The sequence below is a fragment of the Dipteris shenzhenensis genome, chromosome 9 (assembly GCF_047967505.1).
Source record: "Dipteris shenzhenensis isolate YYH24624 ecotype China chromosome 9, Dip_SZ_1.0, whole genome shotgun sequence".
In the NCBI taxonomy this organism is placed as follows: domain Eukaryota; kingdom Viridiplantae; phylum Streptophyta; class Polypodiopsida; order Gleicheniales; family Dipteridaceae; genus Dipteris; species Dipteris shenzhenensis.
Genome location: NC_141604.1, coordinates 16,803,585 through 16,823,687, shown reverse-complemented (window position 1 = coordinate 16,823,687; position 20,103 = coordinate 16,803,585).

Genomic DNA, 20,103 nt, shown 5'->3' with positions numbered 1-20,103 from the left:
GTTTATCTTTCAATGCATGCATTTCCCCTTCACACTTGTAGATTTAGTTAATGCTATAACAGGGTCTAAGCAGTCAATTTCTTACATTGAACCCCTAATATTTTCTATTCAAAAAATTATAATATTCTTGCATTGCATACACCATATTTTGTGTATGATAGAGTAGTGACGGCCTGTGCAAGTTTTGAGCAAAAAGATCTGCAAGTCCAAATACAAAGGTTGTACAACTCTTAACACTCATGAACTTCTAATCTCTCTTTCTCTTATTTTTTTTGTATGTCAAGCATGCCAAAGTTTCAAGGATCACATGTGTAAATTCCACAATAGAAAGGGTTCTATAAAGTTTCTAAGCACTGCAAGTGGAAATTTCCCAACAAAACAAAACCAAAGAGGACTTCCATGTCGAGTATGGCCTAACCTTGACAAGTTTAATTCTCATCACCTTTAAATTTTAGATGTAATTAATGAGATATATCTCACTCTATTCAAGGAGGTGAGAAGTGGGATAGGCCAAATAAGATGAAGAATGCTGCACAAAGACATATTGGCATTGCATTACAACTTTTACCAAAAGAGGCCTATATATAGCATGTTTGCCTTGCCTTTGTTGGGAGCTTTACAAATCAGATATTGATAGTAGACAATTCATGCACCCTACGGCATGGGCAGAGTTTATAGATGTCTCCCTTAGAAAATAAAATATTTGGATAATAAATCAAGAAGATGGCATATTGCGAATGGATTCTTGCTAGAAGAGGATGGTGTTAACAAATAATTTGTATCTAGAGGGACACATGTGACTTCTCATTCATGAGAAAATACTAGTAACACGGTAGGGACTTTAGATGTTTGGCTGTGAGAAAGCTAGTGCAACCACATCAAGTGCAAGAAAAAGAATGGAAGGCCCATCACCTTTAAAGAATGGTGGACAAGCAAAGCTTGCTTTGTTGGTATATTGAAAATCAAGCTTCTAGTCCCACAACATCATTGCCTTGCCAATTGTACCCCATTCCCAATATTGGTATGAAATATATTCAAGTAACTTCACGACATGCATTTGTTATCCTATGTGGTTTGAGTTAACCTCAAAATAATGAATTCTCAATTGATCTATCATGAGTATTCTATTTTTGTCTTTAAGTATTCTCTTCTTAGTTTCTAGCAGCATGTTGGTTGATGTATGCATAATCAAAATTTTTGAATGTACACAAGCAAAGTCTAGAGCTACGATCAAATTAGAAGATGAAGTAGTTATTCCAAGTGATGTGCATGCTATAAATGCACCATGCACGAGTGATGAAGACATATTTGTTGATTGTATAGATGATGCCCTTAAGGAGGCTACACAATGATGTACACCTATGGAGGCAAGTTTTGGATGAGGAGAACATATGAGTCCAATATGAGTCAATAGTGTGGATGATGCTCGTGAGGGGCCTACATAATGTGGTCCATCTATGCAAGCAAGGTGCTGCACCATACATGGATGATGAACCCATAAGAATTGGTAGTGTAGATGATGGTCATGAGGGGGCTACACAATATGGTGCACCATTGGCTCAAAATGAAGGACCTACAAAGGTGAAGGCAAGTGATACACCATGCATGGATGATGAAGCCATCAGAGTTGATAGTGTGAATGATGCTCATGAGGGAGTGACACATTGTGGTGGATGTGGCTCAAGGTGAGGGGTCTAATAAGGTGAAGGTGGAGCTATTAAAGGGGAGTTCATTATATAATGAATAAGAAAAGAAAGAAGAAATAGATGACAAAACACATGCAAAGACAAGAAGCATATGCTAACAAGAGTGGGGGGTGGAGTTTAAGAGCTGTCAACCCATCCACTATGCAATGATGGCACTATTGATGTGCAAGAAGATAATGAGGTAAAACTACACAACACACATTAAGAGAAGAGGAAGCTAGCATAGCTAATGATCCTAGAAAAGATTAGTAGCTCATGCACAAGAACCCAAGCAACAGGAGCATGTGATGGTCTTGATTATGGAAACTATGATGTTATAAGAGGAGTTCATGTAGTAGCAATGACTTATCTAGATGATGACATGGGAGGATTTAATGTTGCAAAATTGATGACATGGCATCAATAGGCCCTAAAGTGCATGATAGAGAAAAAAGGGTCGGGGATGATGCTACACCTCCACATGATCCAAGCCAAAGTTGCACATGGCCCACACTTACCAACCAAAGGAGAAGAGGGCATTTAATTTAGACTTGAACAATGTGTTGCTAGCATTTGTAGTTGGTAGGGATGACTTTGCCCCTCCATAGTTTCAAAATATGAAAAGAGTGGAAAAACAAGGGAAACCAACACATAAATGGACCACATTTTTCATTCAACACCACACTGAAAGAAAAATAATAAGCTTTCTGCATTGAACCATTAAATTCTTTTTAATCAAAAAAATTTTATGTTCTTACATTTCATACACCTATTTTATATTATGAGAAATTTATTTTATATGATGAGCATGTTTGGGCATTGACAAGCTGTTGTGCAAGTTTGAACAAATGCTACTCCATACACAAGGTTTTGGTTACTTAATTTTGCATATACAACAAGGATGTGAAATTTCTAATTCTTTCCATCTTTTAATGAGGGTACATGTTAAGAACATATGCCATGACTCATCATTATATGGCCTTGTATTGTAAATAAAAATTTAGACTATCAAAATCATTATCCATGACTCATAATTATATGGCCTTGAATTGTAGATGAATATTTAGACTATCAAAATCACATCAAATACCCTCCAACCACACATTTTATGAGGATTAATAGGAAGGTTGTCAAGTTTCATTCAACCCAAGTACTCATATAGCAAAATGATGGAAACATAATCATGCCAACAATTACTTTCCATAGGGAAAATGACCACACCAGTATCATATTACAAATCTTGGAAAATGGAAGTTGAAGTGAGTAACAAAATAGACGATACATTTGGTTTATTCAGTAGTAAATCTATAAGTAAGACTCACAAAATATAGCATATAGCAAAAAATACGTAAGTTCAATTGGTAAAGATAAGAACATATCATAGTCATAAAATAATTTATCAATATTCATGTTACAAGACAAACATATGGGAGACATCTTCTAGGCTCTTAAAGTAGAGCACCATACAAGTTCATATTAATCATATATTTCTATACAATGATGGTGGTAACCACCACCACAATAACCAAACAATAAATGCAAAACATCAAATTTCAAAGGGTAGATTTGTGCATCGTATTTGCTATTTACCAACAACAAAGATGGAATTTTTGTTGTTTACCAACAACAAAAATGGTAGATATTTTATTTACCAATAAGAAACATGGAATATCCATGCTTCCTATTAACTACACACATATTTGTCAGAGAGTAATGATTTGTGACCGTCTATTCAAGATTATATCTTTGTCTTTGTTCTTTAAATGTTTGACTAACAATTGAGCTAGAAAGGTTCACTGGGCGATTGGATGAAATCAGTCTCAAAGGTGCCAATAATGGCATCATGCACAATCATTTCATGTCAAACAAATTTAGAAGAAGACTCATCCATATAACATTCTATGAATACTAAATTAGAAAAAACAATACCCTTGCTATTGTTCTACATAGTCATTGTATTCCACTTACCTTAAGAAGCAAACTGATCCATATAAAATTTTATAAATACTAAATTAGAAGAAATACCATGACATAAACAATATGGGTTACACAACTAGTAGTAAATGGCTTCCTATGGAGTGACCTAATCAACAAGGTCTCTTGTGTATGCCATGCCTTCAAATGTCAAAGGGCATGATATTGTACATAGCCTCATATACTTCATGAGACAAGACATACATATTTTTTATTTGTCCAAAACTTCCATGGGAAACTTGATGGCTTGCACCAAATGTGAGTACATCTCAAATTTGGTTGGTGAGCAAGAGGAAATACACACAGGTCATCTATTTGTTTGTAGAAAAATCCTTATGACCACATAAGAGTTTGCCACAATAACATTCTCCCCTCCATCCTTGTTGTGCTTTGGACATATCACTAAAGGATAAATACAGTGGTTATGCACAAATTTTCTTATTGCCAATGAGGGTAGCAAGCCTTGCCAATTTGTTGAACCTTGGGATTCAACTAACACCAAAGATTAATCCAAGAACCCCAAGTGAAGGACAAAACAAAAGTCCAATGGACGATAAAGGGAGATCTTTAGCAAAGGACGGCCAAACAATGCTCCCACTAGACCACATCTTGGAGAAAGTGGTTGAAGGGCTGGCTAAAGCAACAAGAACCATGAACCTACAAATTCACCTTGTCTTTCAAGAACTATTCAAGAAGCAATAAATGCAAGGAATGGAGGTGGTGGTAGACAAGCTCTCTAAGTTAGAGCAAATGATTAGGAGCAATTGGAAACTTTAAAAACACCCCCACCCCCGCCCAAAGTGACTTGTGCATTTTGTGGGAAGGACAATCATGAGAAAGAAAGATGCTAGTATAATCCAAATTATAGGGGGAGAGTTCCTCCTCATGTACAAAACTCAAACAACCAAGCCCCACCCGTGGTAGCTAATCAGATTGCAGTAGTCAGGCAAGGAAAATAAAGATTCAACAGTGCACAACCAAGAAGACCCAATTTGCAGAATTCACTACATTATACAAGGTGACCAATATATTTCGGTTCGCCAGACAGCACCGATTTCTTAAAAAATGGGATATACGAACATCCTTGGACAAGGCACAACCCATTCAATGCCATATGTGTCAAGGGCCACACCCTGTCAATGAGTGTCCATATAAGGGCCAATCTAAGAAGCCAATCACATGTGCACCAACGTCTAATAAACCACCACCATTGTGCACTGGGTGTGGTGTGGACCATCTTTTTAAGGATTTCTCAATGAGAAGGCCATCTAAGTCCACAAACCTTAACTTGCTAAGCCTTGAGAGAGGCCAATGTCAACAGTATCCTTGAATGTAATCACGAGGTTGCAAGCTAAAGCCCTTAATAAAGAGCTTTGCAAAGAAGCCAAAAGGGATAAAGCTACCACGTCACAGCCTAGAGAGGCAATTGAACCAACACGAGTAAGCACCAAGGATGTAATGAAGATTGAGAAGGGAAAAAATAAGGTCATCATCCAAGATGGGTCGAATGAAGATACAACCTCCCTAGCAACATCATCTTCCTCTGGTGATACTTTCTCAAATGGTTTCTGCAGTAACCACTCGCATGAGGTGAATGAGGCAACACTAACGACTTCAACCCATGGCCACACTACAACACATAAGGGTCACGGTGAATATCCCAACCCATGGGTGGGGAAATAAGGTCTCACCAAGGCACATAAATTGGTACATAAGTGCCAAGAGGAATTTTAGCAGAGTCTCAAGGCAAGCAAGAGTACTGATACAATTCATCCTCAAGCCTCACCATCGCTAGCCACCCCCTCATGTAAACAACAAACCTCAACAGGAGAAGAAGATGCCATCCAACAAGGAAGGTACATTACCAATGGGTTCCCATAAGACTACTCAAGGCCCAGGGATATTACCTTGAAAACTCTTATATATGGGTACCCAAGTCTCACTAGAGCAATCAACAGCCCATTCATGCTTGCCCTAAGCCTAAATGTACACCAGCACCATCGCAAAAGTAGGAGCAGAGCCCCAAATCTATCAATACAAAAGCATCAAGGAGTGCAGATGCACCAATAGTAGTCACACAAGAACCTATTATGCAAAGATGCCACGAACAATGAGAACCTACTTGTAAGGATAAGGGAAAAGCACAAATGCATAAGGATCATACGCAAAGGAATTCATGTGCCTCCTCTCGAGTAGTTACACAAGAACTTGTCTCAAAAAGGAAGATAGTAACACAAGAACCTGTTCGACTGCAAGTCTATCAAAAGGCATGTCAATTTATTGCATCATCTTTAAGGCAACGAGCAATAACACAAGAACCTGTCTTGAAAAAAGAGACAGTAACACAAGAACCTGCCAAGACAAAAGCTGAATCCACATTAGGAGCCACACAAGAACCTTCCTTACTGAGAAATTTGGCATCTATCATCAGGGAAGCTAAGCAAGAAATGGCCACACAAGTAGTGCCCATCACAATGGAAGTCCCACAAGAACCTTCCAATGAGCATTCATCCGTGACAACTTTCTCAGCTGAAACTTGGGCTCAACAAAATTAAAAGATCTCTGAGACATTGTGATCCTACTCACACTTGATACATAGAACATATATCGCTTTATATTATAATGAGTATCATAGAAGTGGTACATGTGGGAGATCGCAATGTTCAATGGTGCAACACTGACAACAAGAAACATGCCAATAGTAGATCCACAAGAACCTACTACTATAATCAAGGATCTCAAAGAACTTCAAGCAATGTTGCTGTTAACGGGATGACAACTGCTCGCTAAGAAAGATCTCAAGGGATGTCTTAGTGACTCTCTTTCCAAGTGATTATCAGACCTATGTCAGGTCCCAAATAGCTATACAAGTCATATTCCTCTGTTGGTCTACAAAATGATGTTCTTGCTAGGTTTGGGTCACAATTGGTCAATATGTCACATGTGGAAGTCCTAGGTGAAAATAGAACTAGGTGAGAATAGGTGGTCTGTGGGGGTTAAAGGCCACTGTACCTTAACCCCAATTATGTACAATACTCAAACACACATATATATGGATGAAATAGAAGATTAGGGTGTTCTGCACCCACCAAAACTTGTGTCTCTCAAGCTCCCTCTCACCCTCTCAGCTTCCGTTGTGTCCGCAAACCTGGTATCAGAGCTTGGCAGTAGAGCCTGGCAGTAGTGTGAGCAGCCCGGTGCAGCCTCTAGCCCGAAGAGAGAGTGGTGCATCCCAAAGATCCTTGTTCAGCAAGAGGAGCTACACATTTTTGAGCTACTATAGCCGTTGGAGAGAAAGGGGCAAAATCCTCTTGGGCATTTGTTTTGCTAGGTTGCAAAGTTGAAGGCGCAGGCTATAAGCAAATCTTCTCAGACACACAGTGCAAATATCCAGAGTTAGAGACAGAATTTTAACTTAAAGTATTCAAGGAAGTTGTAGATCAGATTAAGAGCTACATTTTTACTTTTAACATCTCTGTCATCCGAGTTTTCAGTGAAAAGTTACAGCTCCTACAAAAAGTGACAAAATTCATTTCCTGCGAGGATTTCGTGTGTTGGATCTCCATATCCAAGCCACCATTTGTAGTTCTGACACTCCCAGTGGATCTAGAGTGGTCAAAACTTCTACTTGAGAAGATGCTTCTAGTTCCGTGAACTTTTGAAGGTGTGGGAATCTCTGTCTACTCCGACATCTTCATTTCGCCATTTCTTATGTGAGTGGGATCTCTACAAGGTTGCTTGCCATTTTGTGAAGAATTGAGGGAGTTGTGATTCTCTATGTTTTTTCATTGTCTCTTTGAAGGAAATTTCTGAAAGTTTCAAAGACCTTCTCATTGATTGCCATGTGGTATTTTGGCTAAGGTTAATTTTCCTAAGGTTCATTTTTGCAAGTAAATGCAAGGGTGTAGAAGAGAGATATTTGCAGATTGTCTTGCTGAGTTCGATTATGCAGTGATGCCCATGTTTTGAGACATCCCAGGTTCTACTTTCACTAGCAATCATTACCGTAAGGCCGTGATTTCTTTGATATATCTTATGCAAATCACTCCAGTTGTAGTCTGAGCCGTGTGCGCTTATTTGTGGTTTGCATTGGGTTGTAGTGGATGCTTTATAGGCCATTTGGATGTGTTGCGATCCTTGTTGGATGCGTTGATAGGCCCAGATTGCCTTGTGGGATGCTTTATTGATGGACGTTTAGCACATAGATGCTATTTTATATTGAGGGACAGCTTTGACATATTGCAGTGGATGCACAGGTTGTGCTATGATCTTTTGGATGAGACATTATTGATGCTTATGCCCATGGACGGTGTTCATGCTTGAGACATTTGGCTCTTATTGGCATTATATTTACCATTGTTTTGTCATTGTGGGTTGACATTTTCTTTTGGGCCAAATTTGCTCATATGGATGCATAGTATATGCACATCAGTCAAATGCATTTTGATGCTTTGAGCCTTGAGTTTGGGTGAGACTATCCTTCATTAAAGCAGACATATTGGGTGCACCTGGTATTTGGTGTGCTTTCTCTTTTGCAGGTACTAGCATTTGGGATTTTGTTTCATTTGCATCATGGCATCCTCTTCCATGTCTGAAAAAGGAGTTTTTCAGCATTAAAAAGTTTGATGGGACAAACTTTTCTTTGTGGAAAGAACAAATAAGGATGTGCTTCTTTAAAAGAAGCAGATTAAACCTTTGGCAGGGATTGAAGCTAAGCCTGCAGATATGTCTGAGGATGATTGGAATGAGTTGGATGCATTAGCAAAGTCTACTATTAGACTTTATCTTGAAGAGTCAGTTTATTTCATAGTAGTAAATGAGCAGACTACGGAAGATTTATGGAAGAAATTTTATGCCACTTATGAGAAGGAAACTACCTCTAATAAAGTTTACCTCATGAAGAGGTTGTTTGAGCTACAAATGAAGGAAGGGGTCTCCATTGCTTCTCACTTGAATGAATTCAATATTATTTTTAGCTAGCTTCTGGCTCAGAAGATGAATTTTGATGCGGAGACTAAGGCCATATTTCTCTTATGTTCATTGCCATCCTCATGGGATACCTTCCGTATAGCTGTCAGTAACTCTGCACCTAGTGGAGTACTGAAGTTTGATGATGTTGTGGGTAGCTTGTTGACTGAAGAGATTAGACGGAAGTCTATGGATGGCAATAAGCAGGATGCAGCCTTAAATGTGCAAAGGGGCAGATCACAATTCAGGGGGAAGTCCCAAGAAAGAGGGAAGTCTCGTAGCAAATCTAGGGCACTAAACATTGAGTGTTACCACTGTGGTAAGAAGGGCCATATGAAAAAGGATTGCTACAAGTTGAAAAGAGAGCAAAAGGTTAAGAAAAAGAATGCAAATTGAGGTGCAAATAAGAAGGAAGAGAGGACAAAGGAAAAATGAAGATCGAGGAGATTAATGCAGTCACTGATGATAGTGACAATAACATTCTCTTCATGTCTAGTTTACCTGCAAACTTGCTCACCACTTCAAATGATGCATATTCCTAGGATTGGATTTAGGATTCTGGTGCTTCATTCCATGTTACTCCCCATAGGGAATGGTTCTCCACTTATGACAATGGAAAGACAGGTTGTGTGCATCTTGGAAATAACTATGCATGTGACATAGTGGGAACAAGTGACAAAGTTTTATTTTGCAAATGGGTTTACATTTGTTTTGAAAAATGTGAGACATGTGCCTAAGTTGACCAAGAGTCTTATTTCAGTGGGTCAGCTAGATGATGTTGGTTTTCAGACCACTTTTGACTTTTAGAGTTGGAAATTTCAGAAGGGCTCTATGGTTTTGGCCAGGGGTACCAAGTGTGGGACTTTGTATCCCTTACATGTATCAAGGGTGTCTGATCATGTTGTTGCAATAACCGAGCAGCTGAGTACTTCTTTGTGGCATTGCAGGTTGAGGCACACGAGCCAGAATGGAATGAGACTCTTATGCCCTTTGGGTTATGTACCGCATTAGAGTTTTTTTAATTTTGAATTTTGTGAACACTGTCTCTATGGGAAGCATACTAAATCAGCCCATAATAGAACGGGAAAAAAAGAGCTTGAAAGGCTTGATTTGGTGCATTCAGATGTATGTGGTCCCATGCCTACACGATCATTAGGCGGGGTTGAATACTATGTGACATTCATTGATGATGCAACTAGGAAAGTGTGGGCTTATGCTATAGCTCGGAAGAGCGATGTGTTCTAGGTATTTCAAAAATGGTTGGCTTTGGCTGAAAATTAGTTACGTAGAATGCTTAAATGCCTACGGACTAATGATGGTGGAGAGTATATCTCTAATGACTTTCAGCATTTCTATGATACACGTGGGATTAAGAGGGAGCTCACGTCCCCTTGTACTCTAGAGCAAAATCCAGTTGTAGAACAGATGAACCGCACCATTCAAGAAAGTTTACAATGTATGCTTTCCAATGCAAGTCTTTCTGGTGGTTTTTGGACTGAGGCAATGAAGACTGTAGTGATGTGATCAATAGATCACCTAGCAGGAGTTTGGATGGTGGTATTCCTAAAGAGGCATGGAGTGGCAAGAAGCCCTCTTATTCTCATTTGCGTATATTTGGGTATGAGGCATATGCACATGTGCCAAAAGAGCTTCGGAAGAAGCTGGACCCTAAGTCTAGGAAATGCATCTTTTTGGGTTATGGTGAAAGTGGAGAGATGGGCTATCGTCTCTGGGATCCAGAAGCAAAGAAAATCATATGAAGCCATGATGTGGTCTTCAATGAGAAGAAGATGCATAAGACACCCATGAGGGATGTGGAAATGAGGAGAATCACTTTCCAGGATGTGAATCCACCCGCATATGTTGATAGACAGCAAATTGTCCATGCACCGAGAATGTGCAGAAAATCGTGCCACTAAATACTCCCACAGGTACACAATCAAGGGTAGATGTTGGATCATCTATTGGTGCCAATGATGAGCCAAATGTGGCTGATATGCAGGCAAGACAGAAAGCTAAAATGCCCTTGAGAAGAACACCTAGAGTGTCTAGACCGCCTGAGAGATTTGTTCCAGGGCTAGACTATGTGATGCTTACTGATTGTGAGGAGTCTTCTTACTATAGAGAGGCTATGATGCGCGAGGATCAGCACAAGTGGGAGCATGCTATGCAATCAGAGATGAGTTCACTCATAAAGAATAAGACTTGGGACTTGGTTTCTTTGCCACATGGAAAGAAAGCATTGCCATGTAAATGGGTCTACAAGATGGTCACAGATGATGATGTGCTTAAGTACAAGGCCCGTTTGGTTGGCTAAAGGGTTTTGGACTTATGGAAATAGAGGATATGGAGCTTATGCAGATGGATGCCAAGACAACTTTCTTGCATGGGGATTTGCATGATACAGCCGGAAGGCTTTGAAGAAAAGGGCAAAGAGCATTTGGTTTGCAAGCTGAAAAAGAGTCTCTATGGCCTTAAGCAAGCGCCTAGAGAATGGTATCATAAGTTTGATGCTTTCATTCAGTCCCAGGGTTTCAAAAGAAGTGAGATTGATCACTGCCTCTACACCAAAAGGGCTAAGGATAATAGCCTGATACTCCTGGCACTTTATGTGGATGATATGTTATTGGCTAGCAAGAACACTTATGAGCTTGATGCATTAAAGGCCAAGTTGTATGAGGCCTTTAACATGAAGGATTTGGGACCTGCAAGTCATATTCTTGGTATGCGCATCACGCGTGACTAGAGTAGGAAACTCCTTTGGCTTTCATAGAAGGAGTATGTTACAAAAGTGTTGCAACGTTTCAATATGGAGGGGGGAAGGCAGTAAGTACTCCATTGCCTCCATATGTGAAACTGAGTTAGGCAGATAGTCCCAAATCAGATGAGGAGAGGGCCATGATGGCCAAGGTTCCTTATGCATCAGCAGTTGGGAGTCTTATGTATGCTATGATAGCTACTAGAGCGGATATTGCATTTGCAGTGGGAGTTGTTAGCCGGTATATGGCTAATCCAGGAAAGAGGCATTGGGAGGCAATTAAGTGCATCATGAGGTACATGAAGGGTACCGAGGAGGTGTGTATCTGCTTTGGTAGAGGAGAGATGCTTGTATTTGGATACACAAATTCCGAGTATGCAGGGAATGTGGATAGCAAGAGATCCCACTTCTGGTTATGTGTTCACCTTTGCAGGTGGTGCAGTGTCGTGGATGTCTCATGTACAAAAGTGCATTGCTTTGTCTACCACAGAGGCCAAGTATGTTGCAGCCACAGAGGGTTGCAAGGAGGCTATATTATATGGCTTGATCGGCTAGTGAGAGATTTGGGGATTCATACAGGTGTACTGACATTGCATAGTGATTTCATGAGTGCTATTCAGCTAGCACGGAAGTCTTTCATGCAAAGACCAAACACATTGAGGTTAGGTACCATTTTATCCATAAAGCTTGTCAAGGTTCATACAGATGATAACCCTACAGATATGCTGACAAAGAGTCTACCTAGTCCACGGTTTGAGTATTGTCATGTATTGATGGGCATTGGATAGTATGCTCATTGGTTGTTCTCCCTTCAATGCACATTGGCCTTTAAGTGGGAGGTTGTGGGGGTTAAATGCCACTGTACCTTAACCCCGGTTATGTACAATACTCAAACACATATATATATGGATGAAATAGAAGATTAGGGTGTTCTACACCCACCAAAACTTGTGTCTCTCAAGCTCCCTCTCACCCTCTCAGCTTCCATTATGTCCTCACATGGTTAATCCTCTTCAGGTTCTCAACACGACACACTCATCAAATCACAAGTACATCAGCCCAATGGATCCTTGGTCAGGAAGATAAACCACAAACACTACAAAAAATTGATACACCAATCAACATTAACAAAACACACCTTCAGCAGAGCCAAAATGGAACACGGCATTGGCTTATGCCTAAGTCATCAAGGTCTTGAATTTGAGTTCACACATGGAATGACAAGTGGTTCTCCACAAGCATCTCTTGAGGATGCAATCAAATCCAGGGTGGAGGTGATTACACTAATATGGGTTTGGATGAGTTTCTTGTGACCCTCAAAGCTTTTTGTTTCATATTCCTTTACTAACATCACCATTAACTATCTAACTTCTACTCATCCTCTTTTCTTTATTTTTCTTTTCTTTCAGTTGTAGCTTAGAAGCCTTTCCTAGAATCCCCCTCCTATAAACCTCTTTAGCCATAGTTTTCATTTTAGGGGTTTGTATGGTGTATTATCAAACTCCTCTCAATTTGATGACTCGAACAAATAAAGCTCTAGATGGTGACACAATCTTATTGGACTCAAATACTTCCAAAAAAAGCCCTCGATGAAATATAATCCATAAAATGGATTTTGAAAGAACTTCAATGCAAAGAGGCAAGACAAAAGGTCATGCACAACTCCAGATGTTCAAACATGTCATGACAAAGACATAGTCTAACGAGAATCCATTAGAAGTTCCACTCAAATAAAATATGGGAAGAGGAGAATGAGAATGCACTTTACTTACTCTGCTAACACTAACACCACTAGGACCTTACATCAATCCCTACTAACACCTTCTTCCTAATAACTTACCCCTTAGATTTTTCTTTTTCTTTTTCCTATTCCTTCTTTGAATGGTCACAAGTCCTCAACTTGGCTCACTCATACCCTAAGGTGCTAGTTCCAAAAGAATCACTCATCCTTACTTCTAGCAAACATTCCATAACAAGGAGCCACTACATCCCTCTACTTCAATGGACCAAAAGAAGATTCAGCCAATGTACACAAAAGACTACTTCGCATTATCTTCATTGACAACACTCCAACGACCATGAACGTTGCACAATCCAGAGGACTAGATCGAGATCAAAAAGGGTGGCATGTTAACAGATTGGTTAACAATATGCCACTGTTAGTTAAGTGAAGTGATTTGATGGACAGTGGCAAGTCCGTAGAGCCAAGATTGTGTCTCGGAGCTAGATCTACGTATGCTCCATAGGTTGTCGAGGTGGACAACATCGTGTTCTGCTAATGGATCATGAAGGTAGTCCACCAACTCCTTTTTTGTGTTGCCCATGACAAAAAGAGCTAATGTGAGAAGGGCGTGGACCGGATCATGAAGCTCTATGATTCCATTGACATGAAACTGTGCTTCAGTCGAGTTTTGGAGCATAATACTCCTTACTCACTCATTTGTTTAAAACTTTTAATCAATGCCCATGAGCAACAGCTCGTCCATCATCCAATATTGGTGAATTCAAACTAAATTGATTGTCTTCACCGATGTTGCAAGAGGATACAATGAGACTCAACGACAAGGTAAGTTGGACCTAGTGGAAATTTGGAGTCGGAACTTGACGTGAATCAAGAACAAGCAGCTTTTGTCCTTAAATCTGGTGATGTTTATTGTTTTGCATTAAACGATGATATAATTGTATTGTCTTATTGAATTGGGATATCTAATTGTGAGTTTTGTGTTAAGCAATGATGTAATTGTATTGTCTCTTCCTCCTAGGATGAGCAAGTCGATGCCATAGCCGATGACCAAAGGCACCATCGAGTTCTAGCATACCAACCCACTCACCACTCCCTTGACCTCAAAAGGGTCTCAAAAGGCAAAAAAATTAGAGAAATTAGTAGGCATGATAAGATCTAAGAGTTTTGAAATGATAAGATCTAAGAGTTTTGAAATGTTTCAAGAGCTTGGCAAAGGGATTGGAGGTACGAGACTCCATATCACAAGAGGAAGCACAAGAGTTATGGGCATACCTCACAAATATATTGATACCAAAAGAAACCAACCTAGTTGGGAAGTACGTGGTTTAGTGCAGACCACCATGGAAAGTCAACCCTATTACAATCAACATTAGGAAATCCAAGTCAGATTCTTCCAAATGTCAAGACAAGTCTCACATGATCATATGCAAAAGTGGGTGACATAGACATTTGTGCTACAAGTATGGCTATCCACTCTAAAGGAAGAAATTTCACATACTAAAGCATCACTATGGACAAAGAAAGTATAGAGGAAGAGTGAGGTGCGAGCTAGACGTTGCATAAGTGATATTACAAGTAGAGAACAATAATATAGCGGCTGAACTTATGCATAAGCTAAATGTTTTATACGTGGCACTGCAAGTAGAGAATGATCGAACCTAGAAAGTATCAATACTCGTTAAGGCCAACTACTCTTCATCAACCAACAGTAGATCTCACATGCAAAAGTACAATTGAAGCACCTTATGAAGGACAAAGAATAAGTGATATTACAAGTAGAGAATGATAATTTGTTGGCTCAACTTACATATAAGCTAGATGTTGCATAAGTGATATTACAAGTAGAGAATGATAATATAGCGGCTCAACTTATGTACAAGCAAGATGTTGTATACGTGGCATTGCAAGTAGAAAATAATAAAGCATAAAAGTATCAATACTTATTACTTGTTCAGGCAAACTACTCTCACCAACCAACGGTAGATCTGACATGCCAAAGTAGATAAAAGACAAAGAATATCTGGAAGTCAAGTTAAATGAGCTCATAGGGGGCTTGTTGTGAATGTGTGCACTTGTGAAATGAATGAGAAATGGACAAAGTTTAGGTAGAGAAAGGGGACTCAAGCATTGAACTTTGTGAAGGAGAGGGGTGTAGTTTCCATCTTGTAGAGTGAAGTGATTTAGTCAAGAAACTCGCCCTACTATCCCCAAAATGCTATGTTGTTTATGAAATGTAGTGGTTGTGCCCACTTATATTGTGTATTCCCACTGAAAGCACAATTTCCTCATAAGCCTCAAACAAACAAAGTAGATGAAGTGGGAATTAAAGACTAGAATCACTTTCACCTATATTACAGCTGCATGACAAAGATGTATCACTAGGTCTAGTCGCCTTTTGGGATGTGTGTTGAATGTTGTTTTGGGGACTACCATAAGAGGCTCCTAATTTTTTGGATCAAGCATAGTAACTTTCCAAGAGGCCTAGCTTCATATATGACTTATGCACAGTACCAACAACCTCTCCACCGTACCGCATAAGGTGACCATTTTGGCACCATCCTTATCCGAATGATTGGCTACAATGTGTAAGTGATGATTTCTATGCCATTAACAACTGTCGTTATAAGTGTGAGTAGTTGAATTGCCATCATGCGAGGGTGCATGCAAGATGAGGCAGGAGGGCTATGCATGCCATCCAAGAGAGCAAAGGATGGCATAGGGTGTGCACACATCACGTGGCTCCAGCCAATCTTGCTGTGGTTGTGGTCTAGAAGAGGGACTTTAAGGATGTCAAAAAATTATATGAGGAGAACATTCTTGAGGTAGTACTCCCCTACTCCTCCCTCACAATTTCCCTATATGAAGGAGATGGCTAAGATATGGTAGATGATGTGACCGACCCTATAATCTCCCCAAAACATTTATTTATGACTCTCTAGCTAGCCTAGGCGTGCATTCTAGAGTCAAATCCGAATGACTTGGAGGGCTGGCATAGCCTTTCTCTACCCTTCTTGCTTAAGCTTTGCCACTCTTTCACAAAGTTTGTCCAAAACCATTCAATGGGTCCCCTAAGGATGGCACTTAGTACCTATGGCTTGATCACTTTGATAATTTGGTGTAGCATCGTAAATGGAATGACAATAAAAAACTCAAAAAAATTAATACATCATTTCTAGGTTTAGCTACAACAAGTATCATCAACTTGATGACGGGACTAAATTGTCATGGCCTCACCTAATAAAGGCTATGTCTAGTGCATTTGGCAACACTAAGGACGATCTTACTCAATTACAAGAGTTCAAAGCAATCTTCTACTGAATCTTGTCACAATTTGCAGTGAAATTCACTCATTGGATCATGCAGGTGGATAATAACATGCTTCAAGATCTCACATTAATTTTTCTAGAACCTCAAATTTCACAAGACACTCCATATCAGGTCCCAAAAGCTTAAATTAAGCAATATTGATTGCTCAAACGATTGAGTATAATTCAACAATTGTCTCACACCTATTGCTATTCAAAATAGTGGTCCAATGGATAGAGATCATGACCATAACGCTCACATCCACTCTCTCCTCCTTTTAGAAAACACTTCCAAGAGAATTAGAAGCTACGTGATATAGATTTGCAAGGTAAACTTGTATGGTCATGTTAGGAAATACTATTGACTTTTATCTCATGTAGTCCCAATTTTGCAAGTTTCTCTTTTGCTTTCATCTTCCTTACTATTGGAAAAGGAAGGCCTAAAGGCTTGAGAGGAGAGCACAAACTAGAACTCTCCTTACTCTTTAGTTGCATTTTTTGTGTCAACCATTGTTTATGGGACCCCAACCTTAGCTTTAGTTGATTATGTGCTTCTCTCACAACAATTCATTCTTTGCTTATCAATCTACTAAAACTTCTAGTGCACTCTATCCCATCTAACTCAATCCTATGTGAAAATTGAAATACTACATTGGAGTCTTCCTTAGGTTCCCAATCTCCTATTAAATTTTTTTCCTGCAAATTTCGAGTTACTACTGTCGTTCTTCCCATCAAATTTTCCCTATCACACTTGGATTAGATCCGCTCTTCTTAAATCAAGCTTTGATTGATTACAACAATAGCTATTTATGCTTGCCTAATTCTAACCCAATTCCTTGGATCATTTGTTGGGTCACACATTCTTACAAATTTAAAGGAACTTTAGAGCTTTAGCAAGATATTCTACAATGAAATCAAAATGATTGGGGCAACTCTTGGCAATATTATATACATCCCACCAGTGCAACCATGTAAAGGCCCTTCTAAAGCTTGTATCCTATGGAACAGTAGGCACAAGACACACATGAGATTCTCAAGCCATTCACAAAGGGTCGCTTGGAAATTGTTGTGGAGGTGGATTTTGGGGCATGCCTTGATTCATATTACATAATATACAAGAAATCAGGCCAGTATGCAAAGGACTACCATGAGATGCCTATCAAGGAAAGTGTGCATGCAGGAGTTCAAGAAATGGATGGAAATAATCCAAAGAACATCATAGTGGAAACACCAAAGAGGGAAAGGAGACCAAAAGTGGCCACACCAATTTTAATAACAGAGTTAAACTCACATAAGGCTAAATTGATGAGCAATGGAGTGAAAGCAAGAAATGGCCAAATGGATGAAACCCTTGAGGGATGATGGAAATCGTACGCTAGAGACATAGAAGTCATAGGCTAACGTGGCAAACACATGCAAGAGGAAAAACAAGGGGAACCACCCTAGAGTGACAATTTAGTCCGAGCCACTAAGGAAGTGGCACAAGGAGGTGGGGGGTTTTACAACAAATGTGTATGTTGTCTTGTTAGAAAGCGATGGAAGAGGAAAATTATCCTCCTATGACCAAGTAATATGATGCCATCCTAGCAAATGAAAATAGTGAGCTGGAATATACGAGGCTCTTTCTCCCAAAGGAAGAGAGATGCATGCAAGAAGTTGATAGGGGAATGCAAACCAAATGTCCTAGCATTACAAGAGTTAAATGCATGCAATTTTGAAAGAGATAACCCAAGTTTTTTACATGCCCTACACACTAAGGAGTTCACTAACCAATATGTTGGATAGCACATGAGTTTAATAGAAGGGATTTTATTTTATTGTGGAGTTATAAAAATAATACATACGTAAGGGGTATAAACCCAATATGTTGAATGCACATGATATAGAGGGGTACAAATCCAATATGATGAACGCAATGTGCATCCACTGATGTACAGAACCTTCAAGAACAGATTTCTACAAGTCTTCTTGGATAGTTTATGTATGCACTTAAGTCATAGTCTCTAAACATGGAATTGCTATCGACATGGACAAATCAAGGTAACCATTGCCTCCTCTCAATGTTAAGGGCACGTACGTGTTCATGGGCTACGCATGCTATTACAAAAGGCTCATTCTTAGATATGCAATGGTTGATAGATTGCTCTAGAGGCTATTGGTTGAATTTACATGGATAGAGCATGTGACCAAGCATTAAAACTTTGGAATAGAGATTGATCACAACTCCCATTCTCATTGCTGGAAACTAGGACATTGAGTTTCATGTGCACATTGATGATTCCGAATATAATCACGAGTGGATTGTGTCAACTTGGTGAATACAAGAAAGACTGCCTAGTCTAATAAAGCAAAAGAAGTCAACTACACCGCAGAAAGAGTGACAAAAAACATGTGTGCCTCAGGATCTATGGAGCACTCTAAGGTGGATGAAACCTGTGTGGAAACATGATGAAGAGAGTGCTCATGACATGTATCTCAAGTCAATTAGGTTCCAAGATAGATTAGCTTGGACTCATAAAGAGAATCTTGAGATAGTGCAAAGTGCTTGATTGAATTACTTCAAATGAACCTCCCTTTTATAGGTGAGGGTACTTACATCCATTTTGCTTGCTCACATGTGGGATATCTCCTCCATGCCATGTGGCAGCTTATCCTTTGCTCATACCTTTGCTCTACAAGTGCTCATGGCACCACAACTCTCAACACCTCCCCTTGGTGCCATAATCCTTTGGCTACTGCAAGGTGGTCAGATGTGAGTTACATTCCATCACCTCCCCTTAGTGCATGCATGCTACTTAAGGTGGTCAAGTGTGGCTTCTACATGTCAATACCTCCCCTGGGTGCTTTCATAGCTACTCTCAGGTGGTCAGGTTTGATTACAAAACATAATAGGCAAGGTTGGCAAGGTTTTTGCTTTTCAATACATTCCATTGATGTCACCTTTTGGCTCATGGCTTGATGACGAATCGTTTGCTTCTTTGCTTGGTGTAGCTACCTGCATGATGCTTTGTTCTTCCATGTGCCTTGATGCTTTGTGTGTGGATGCCATGTTTCGGGCTATGGTCATCTCATGCACTTGTGCTTTTGGCTTGCTTTTTACATCGATGTTTGCATTCATGCTTTGCTTTTTCCAATGGTTGCAAAGGTCTTACCAATTGATTTCTTTCAATATTGGCAGTGTCTAATTGCATACAATGATTCTAACTTGACAGGCGCGTAGAGCTCAAAAAGGCGATCACTTTTCCCTTTTGGAGCGTGTTCAAATTCTTCCTGGATTGCAAGTTATGGCTTGTTGAAGATTTATGAAGAAGAGGGCCTTTGATGATGTGTCACAGAGATTCACATGCTGAATTCAAACTGTGCTTAACAAGAGTGCTGAGTGCTTAGGTGGCACTTTAACTAACCCTGAACTTAATCTAACCATGGATTAGTGTGGGTTGAGTTGACCAGACTTGGGTTTACTTAACCATTGACCAAGCTAAGTTACATTTAACCATAGCTACATCTTATCTTGCCACGTGTATTCTCCATCTACTGCCACGTGTCTCTTGTAGAAACCTTAGGGAGACTTTGTGAAAAGATTTGAGCAAAGCGTTTGCAATGGAGCGAAAACGGCTCGCCATGAAGAAGGCGACGTAGTGGCCGACTATGGCGACGCGAAGGAGAATG